This window comes from Coregonus clupeaformis, chromosome 32, assembly GCF_020615455.1.
Source record: "Coregonus clupeaformis isolate EN_2021a chromosome 32, ASM2061545v1, whole genome shotgun sequence".
Lineage (NCBI taxonomy): Eukaryota > Metazoa > Chordata > Actinopteri > Salmoniformes > Salmonidae > Coregonus > Coregonus clupeaformis.
This window is the reverse complement of record NC_059223.1, coordinates 3,629,523-3,638,510: the sequence shown is the minus strand read 5'-3', so window position 1 is coordinate 3,638,510 and position 8,988 is coordinate 3,629,523. Positions and strand designations below refer to the sequence as shown.

Below are 8,988 nucleotides of genomic sequence, written 5' to 3'. Positions count from 1 at the left end.
AATATTTCATTTCCCAAGTAAAACACGCTTCCCCTCTTCAGTTAAAAAAAGAAACAGATCACAGTGATGAATGTGCAATCAGCCTGATTAACTCATTATTAGACGTCCAACTGGATCCTCCGAAGGGAAATGAGGGCAAGGCAGAAAATATTGTTTATGTCCCAGGCATACTTGTTGCCAGCTGGGTGTGTGGAGCTGTGAAACTCTGCGGAGCTGTGCTGTGAAGGCTCGAAATATGAATATGTGTCGTGTCAGGTCAGGGGTTTTTCCCAGATACACCTCGGAAGAGGGATGTTTAGGATTTGTGATGGGATGCTGTAGGTGTTGGGACTGTGATATAGTAGCTGACTCATTCTCTCCCTCCCTTAGTTTACCTCTCGCTGTGCTCTCTTTTCCTCTCTCTCTGTTTGGCTCGCTCTCTTCCTTCCCCTCTTTGTTGACCCTTGGATTACCAGCAGATGGAGCTGCAGTCTCTTAACAATCACCCTACAAGAGGATGAACAAGACAACACATGCTGCATCCGCTCTCTCCTGCGCTCCCGCTCACACACACACCGCACGCTTTATTTTTAAAAAAAGGAGTCCAGCTTAGTTCCTGTGTTGAAGCAAATGTTTGTTGAAATAAGTGGAGATTTCCTGGTTTTCTTTAGTAGGAAAAAAGGATGAAAAAAGGAAGGTTTCTTTATTGGTTGAGCTCAGGGTGTTCTGTGATTACACTACTTTCACTCTGCTGTGTTCTTTCTTTTTTTACTGTGTTCAGATAATGTTTTCTGTTCCAGTTACAGAGCCTGCCGGTGGGCTGTGTGTGGCTCTGTGTAGGGGCTTACTCTGACGGAACGGAACGTAGCTGGTAGGATGTTCTGCATGGGCTAAAGATCAGAGCTCTGTAGAGCGGCTGGGCTGAGTGGCATTATGGATGTAAGTAAGAGCAGCACTGACTTACATTTTTATAAGCACACAGAAGAGAGGTGTCTGGGCTGAGGAGAGAGGAGAGCATGCTGGTTGCTCAGATTAAGGGTTAGTGATTAAGCTGAAGATGGACTGTGACTGCATCAGGCCATCAGCCACTGGGCCTTGTTGTCAGATGGAACATAGATGCTGTTTAGCTAGGATTTGTCATGTTGTGAAATATTTAACATAGTATTGTAATAATCATATTATCAATTATATCATATTTTTAATTTATGTTAATTGTTGAAATATTTGCAATTTTCATAAAATAATTAAGTTACATTTGTTATATCCTTACTTGTATGACTTTTATGTCTGTTTTAAATTGTTGTGACACAGTTTCAATTTTCTTGTAGAGTAATTTGTCTGTACCCTGTAAGGGTGAGGTAGGTCTGTTCAGTGCAGAGCAGAGAGGGCATAGCGTGTAAGCCATTGAGAACAGGAATGTGAAAGAGCATTATTGCTCACACTTGATGTGAATGGAAGGGGGTTAAGAAATGACAGCGGTACAGTGGGTGGTAGGGCCTCAGTGCAGCCTGGGAGGAAATGGAATGAGAAAGTGCAGTCAGGCAGACCACTCATTCAGCATGACAAATGGGAAAGGCCAAGGGGATACCTGATACCATACTGTGGGCTTGCTGCATGCACCTGCCTGGCCAGACTCCATGTGCATACCACTGGAAGTAATGTTAAAGCTAATAATAGTAATAGTAAAAATGCTGTTTAATTGGTGATATTAGGAAATAGTTGTTGTTGTTGCAATAATAATATCAATAATAACAAATATACTTTTAAAGTTGTGAATATTCGATTCAAAAGTATTTTCAAATGTACTTGAATTGAAATTGATACATTCATATTTCATTGTGTATGTTCCATTGAAAGGGGGTTCTGCAAAGAAAATAAGTGATTCAACTTATGTAACTGTTACGTATGTTACAGTTACTGTATCATCATTTGAAGATCTTCACATATATATCCCTGTTGTACAGTAACTTGATTAAGTACGTTTGTTTACGTATTCTTTATATTTTCAGGTAAATATAAGTGTAAAAGAGTAATATTTTATTTAAATGTTATTGTAAATGTATAAGTATGAAATTAACAATCATACATCAATAATATTGTTATTTTACCACTCAAGATATGTTAATAAGTTAAGGAAATATAGGCCATTTTAGTATAATTGCTGTGTAAAAAAATATGGAAATATCAAATTCACAATAACACAGGACATATGGTTTTCTATTTGTTTAATCAAGAAAAATATGATAAACACATTCTCTAAGTTATCGAAAGGCAGACTTTCCTCTCTCCAGCAGAATTACAGTATCCATGTCAGAGTGCTGCTGATGAGTGCGATGATTACATGTTAGACTGTGGAAACAAAACATCACAGTATTTGTATGTACAGTACACCTCCTGTGACATACTTTGATTGGCTTGGCTTTCCTCAGTAGCTACTTCAGATCTAGGTTACATCTAGGAGTACACTGATCTACTGTCCTGTCTGTCTATGCATAACAAGATTATTGTCACCAAGTTTCTGCTGTGGATTTGGGTTGCTGTTTTGTATTCGATTCATCAGTTAACAGTACTTGATTTATCTGTTAATATAATTATTAAACATAGGATTATGAAGATTAAAATAAAGCAGATTTGGATTAGGCTGTGAAATTAAATCCTCATGATTTATGCTAATGCAGTTTAGAGTTCAGATTCTGCCATTGCAGGGTGGGGCTCTGAAGAGCAGTCATGTGCCTCTGTATTTCTCTACTGATACACCTACTATCATATGAAATATGATATCAAATAAAAATTTTAAGCAAGGATACCTGCTTTATCTGTTTTATTTTCGGCCAGCTCAGCTTTGCTCAGCTCTGCTTAAACAGACAGGCATTAATGAGCACACAAAGAGTTAATGACTCTGTTTCTACAGACAGACAGGATGTCACAAGCCACATGTCATGAGGTTTACATCTAAATTAACTCATATACCAAATTCCACTGGCATATTAAATCTATGGGAGCTGTCTAGAATTGGAAGGGACAGGGAGTTCAATAATCCAATTGTAGGACAGGACGCAGCGAGAGACATAGTGGAGAGGATGAGAGGTGGTCTGTATGTCTCTCTGTCTACACAATTAGTTCAGCTTGGCTCGACAGAATGTGTTTCACCAACCCTGATATGGTCACTCTGGCTGAGTACTCCCCCTCCTCTCTCACATCCAGGCAGATAAACTGTGGTCACTAACACTCACACTGGTCAGTCAGTCAGTCGGTGGCGTCAGGGTGCATGCAGCGTGTCGTAAAAATACTCAATCTGGTCTCCCATTTCTGTGTTTAGATTGGGCAGGGGAATGACCGCAGACTGACAGTAGAAGGCCCTGCTCTCTCTGCCCAAAGGACAAGAATAATGGTCTGTTTTCTCTGGACAAATACATTACCTCATTCTCCCAATTTCATGTCAATATGGTTTTTCGGGGGTGCACGTTCCATAGAATAGAATAGAGAACATCCTAGAATATGAACAGCATGTTAACTTTATAGAGGTGTTTATAATTGTTTTACTCGTATTGTGAGTGTTTATTATACAGTTAATTGTAGATAAACAGAATAATGCATATTTATATAATGCATGGATGTGGATTAGACTGAATAGGAGTGAAAATAATATTTAAAGTATGACATTAACAAAAAGATAAATGACATTGACAATACACATTACATGCATATGTATTCATTGTTTTGTATTTCACTATAAATATAGAATCAATATTTAAGGGTTGAACTGAACATACACATATTTGACAATCACCAACCTTGGAATCAAATTATTCAGACATGACAAGAGTGGATGTCAGTTTGTTTTTGTGTCAGTCAGTGTGTCTGTGTGTGTAGACGCCCACACTGTTGTTAGAATAAGTGTGCTAATGCTTGCTTGTGTGTGTGTGTGTGTGTGTGTGTGTGTGTGTGTGTGTGTGTGTGTGTGTACCAGTATATTCTATCTAGGCATTGGGGTTGTAATGAGTTAGTTCCTCCTCACCCCAGGGTGCTGCTGTGAGACAGGACACTGCCCCATGGTTTCTAGTTGGCTTTGTTATGTGAGTTGTGTTGAGTGGTGTTGCATGGTCCTGTGGAGTGGAGCTCTGTAGATCCAGTATTTACAGAACAGTGACCAGGGTAGTGTTCTGCAGAGCAGAGTAGATGGAGTGGGGGAAGTGCTGTGTTACACCTTGCTGATACAGCAGAGCACAGGTAGAGCACCTGTCTAGTAGTGAACACCCCTCCCAAAGAGAATCACACCCAAGGAGTCCATAGGCACACTGCTACGTTTAGTCTTTCACAAAGTAGTTGGAAAATGCACATTAGCACTGGCTGTCTCTGGCAGTTTTATTTCATTTTAGCTGTTCCCAATTTGCTTTTTATTTATTTTAAATATTATATTATTGACCTGAAAAAAAGCTAACAACACAAAGTCTGCTTAGTTTTGTGCTGACGTTTGTAAAGGAAATTGGACAACCACGGATAATAATGAGATGTGCAGGAAAGTGTCAACAGTTTGCAAAGAATAAATGTTATTTATTTCTAACCTTGTATCCCAATTGACTAAACCTTTACATATCAATTGCATGATATATTGTAGCCATACCATTAGATGAAAGTCAAACAGAAATAGACAGTTATTGTACTATTTTAAAAGTCCTGAATTTAGTGTTTGTTGAACCATAGCAAATAACATCTAAAAATAAAATATATGCTTGCCATATTTATTGTAGTAAATAAATCTGGTTTCTAACATTTCAGTCGGAATGCCACTTAAAAATCGAGGGTCTCTCTACCTTGCAACTTTATTTTGAAAATAATATGGTGTGGCGGCCTTTCATTGCTCTAGTCTGTTTCACATTTTCAGACTTGTTTGTATATGGCTGCTTCTCAAAGTCGGGGCAATATTCCTGGCCTGTTTACGACTGTATTTACATGCATTCTCTCACTGTGGTCATATTGTGTTTCAGTACCTCTGGCAGCCAAGTTTTACTGAAATAACTACCGGTGAGTTACATTACTTTTTATTCCAACGCAACACAAGCATCTGGGCTAATCACATATTAGTCAGGATCATTCTCTCTCTGAGAAAGAAAAGTGGCATTTGTAAACAAATCTATGATTTCATTGGATTGCATAGTACGGTATCACAAGTGTTAAAAAAAACCCCAACAACAACAATATGAGTAATATGATTTGTCAAATACAATCAAATCAAAATGTAAATGTAACTTCTTTGGGTTCCCTTTGGCTCTGCAATAACATTATAGTGGGGTAATCAATGAGTTGCTGACCAAATCACCAGGATGTATCACTTGGGTTCAATGTGGACAAAAACTTGATTCTATTTCACAACCTATATTTTCTGAGAAACATACAGTACCAGTGAAAAGTTTGGACACACCTACTCATTCCAGGGTTTTTCTTAATTTTGACTATTTTCTACATTGTAGAATAACAGTGAAGACATCAAAACTATGAAATAACACATATGGAATCATGTAGTAACCAAAAAAGTAATAAACAAATCAAAATATATTTTATATTTGAGATTCTTCAAAGTAACCACCCATTGCCTTGATGACAGCTTTGCACACTCTTGGCATTCTCTCAACCAGCTTCATGAGGTAGTCACCTGGAATGCATTTCAATTAACAGGTGTGCCTTGTTAAAAGTTAATTTGTGGAATTTCTTTCATTCTTAATGCGTTTGAGACAATCAGTTGTGTTGTGACAAGGTATGTGTGGTTTACAGAAGATAGCCCTATTTGGTAAAAGACCAAGTCAATATTATGGAAAGAACAGCTCAAATAAGCAAAGAGAAATGACAGTCCATCATTACTTTAAGACATGAAGATCAGTCAATCTGGACATTTTCAAGGACTTTGAAAGTTTCTTCAAATGCAGTCGCAGAAACCATCAAGCGCTATGATGAAACTGGCTCTCATGAGGACCGCCACAGGAAAGGAAGACCCAGAGTTACCTCTGCTGCAGAGGATAAGTTCATTAGAGTTAACTGCACCTCAGATTGCAGCCCAAATAAATGCTTAACAGAGTTCAAGTAACAGACACATCTCAACATCAACTGTTCAGAGGAAACTGCGTGAATCAGGCCTTCATGGTCGAATTGCTGCAAAGAAACCACTACTGAACGACACCAATAAGAAGAAGAGACTCGCTTGGACCAAGAAACTTGAGCAATGGACATTAGACCAGTGGAAATCTGTCCTTTGGTCTGATGAGTCCAAATTTGAGATTTTTGTTTCCAACCGCCGTGTCTTTGTGAGACGCAGAGTGAACCGCAAAGCATGGAGAAGGAGGTGTGATGGTGTGGGGGTGCTTTGCTGGTGACACTGTCAGTGATTTATAAAGAATTCAAGGCACACTTAACCACAGCATTCTGCAGTGATACACCATCCCATCTGGTTTTTCAACAGGACAATGACCCAAAACACACCTCCAGGCTGTGTAAGGGCTATTTGATCAACGAGAGTGATGGAGTGTTGCATCAGATGACCTGGCCTCCACAATCACCCGACCTCAACCCAATTGAGATGGTTTGGACCGCAGAGTGAAGGAAAAGCAGCCAACAAGTGCTCAGCATATGTGGGAACTCCTTCAAGACTGTTGGAAAAGCATTCCTCGTGAAGCTAGTTGAGAGAATGCCAAGAGTGTGCAAAGCTGTCATCAAGGCAAAGGGTGGCTACTTTGAAGAAACTCAAATATAAAATATATTTTTATTTGTTTAACACTTTTTTGGTTACTACATGATTCCATATGTGTTATTTCATAGTTTTGATGTCTTCACTATTATTCTACAATGTAAAAAATAGTAAAAATAAAGAAAAACCCTGGAATGAGTAGGTGTGTCCAAACTTTTGACTGGTACTGTATATATATATATAGTGGGGTAATCAACGAGTTCTAGCAGAGAGCAGAGAGTCCTCATCCTATGCATACATATATAGTTGTGTATATGTATATAGTTAAAGAAATAGTTAACTGAAATTACAAAATTATACATTGGTTTCCTTACCATGCAAGCAGTCTATGGTCAAGTTATGACAGCAATCCATGTTTGATTTAGTTTCCCTGGCACTGTTTCCACATGCTAACGTTTTAGTAATTGGAACGATGTTAGCATTTTTCGCACATCATGTCCAAATCATCCGAAATTATATACAATTGATTGTGAAACTTAACAAAGTCACTTATAGAGGTTTTGAAAATGATGCGCGGAAAATGCTAAAATTGGTCCCATGACTTGAATGGGATTCGTGCCACAAATGCTAAAACATTAGAATGTGGAAGTAGTGCCGGGGAAACTAAACCAAAGCATGGATTGCTGTCATACCTTGTCCATAGACTGCTTACAGGGTAAGGAAACCAATATGTCATTTTGTAATTTGTGTGAATTATCCCTTTAACTTTAACATTTTGTTTTCGCCAGACCCATTTTGTGTTTCTGTTCTACGAGAACTTTCAAATGTCACTCGCAGATCCAAACTAGAGATAGATTTATGTATTGATGATAAGCAGGAGATTGTATTTGGCTCATCCCGTGGTTGGCATGTGTTCAGTGGTGCATTACATTACATGTACTGTCTAGCAGAGTCATATGAGGCCATTGGTTAAAGCATGTTTATCCCATGTATGACGAGGTCAGGGACATCTGTTGTTCTGATGATCAACAGAGCAAACAATATGTTTTGAATTAAGATTATATGTGTTGAAAAAGCCTTATCTTTCTTATTTACAAAATCTATATTGACTTAAATATGCTTTGTAGATTAAAGTAGATTAGTTAATCTGCTGGTCTCCCCCATGTTGTCTCTGAGCTACAAGGGGGAGAGGAGTTATAATAATCCAGAGATATAATCCTATGATTCTTTCAAGCTTTTGTTGTGTTGTTAAATGCCAGGCATTTGTGTTGATTTAATATCATCCTAATCTGCTTTAGCTGCTGGTCGGTCGCTGTCTAGCATTAGAGCAGACTGGATTTAGCCTATTCCATGCATAGCCTTTAAAACTCTGACGGGGCATCAGGGCAAGAGAATAGCATAGAAATAAATGAAGCCAGATAGCAACTCCAACTAAAAACGTTAGTGACTGACCATCCATTATTGCTAACAGAAACCTAAATGCTATTGTCGTACACCATGATGTGCTCAGTAATTATTAGGGAACTAATCTGTGTTATTGACCATCCATTTTTCGAAAGTTTGGGACTATAAGGTTATATCTGCTTTTTGTAAAATGTGTGTTACTGACATAGCATTGTTCTGTTCAATGTTCTCTACCTATATAATACTCCAAAAACCCAATTCATGTTAAGTTCTAAAGAATACAATATAAAAATCGCTGACAATTTAAACCAATGAGGGTTCGGCACTTTAAAGCCAATTATCTCAGAACCATCTTTTTTTGCAAATAGAACCTTATAGTCCCAAGCTCTCGAATTGCTAACATAAACTTAAATGCTGGTGTCGTACTGATGTGCTCAGTAATTATTAGGGAACGAATCTGTGTTACAATACTGTAGATTTATCGTGTGCATGTCAAATCTGGATGTTTTACATGAATGCTTTGTTATTATCCTGTTTGGTTATTATCCTGTTTGATGTGATGCACGAATGTTGAGAATTGTGGATGCTGACTGAAACACGCCACTTGCATTGTAATCAGGTGACAATACATTGAAATGTCTTTAGCAATGGTTCTTCTTCTTCTTTCTGTGTCATGCTTTGATGATGCTGCTGATAATGAATCATGAAAAAAAAGAAATACATTATTTCTATAGAATTAATCTTGTCATTAATGTGTATTAAAAGTCTATGAGGTACATGAATTGTGTGTAGCTAAGTCTTATTCTTGTCTCTTATCCAGGAGGATAAGCAGCAAGAGCATACAACCTAGGCCATGAACTATGACTGTTGCAGAGGGCAGCACCTGCGTGGGGATACGATTAAACAGGGACCTTTTAGGACGTATT

The 8,988-nt window shown here is 38.2% G+C and overlaps 1 long non-coding RNA gene across 2 annotated transcripts in view; it reads left to right on the top strand.

Moving 5' to 3' along the window:
- The first annotated feature begins 573 nt into the window (after positions 1–573).
- Positions 574–8,988, top strand: part of LOC121579572 — a 43,465-nt gene continuing 35,050 nt past the window's right edge. Inside the window, exons 1-3 of one of the 2 annotated variants that reach the window (XR_006002922.2) lie at positions 574–918; positions 3,299–3,370; positions 4,968–5,004. This is a non-coding gene — a long non-coding RNA (uncharacterized LOC121579572). The remainder of the gene's footprint in view (positions 919–3,298; positions 3,371–4,967; positions 5,005–8,988) is intronic. The other variant, XR_006002923.2, reaches the window with a different exon arrangement.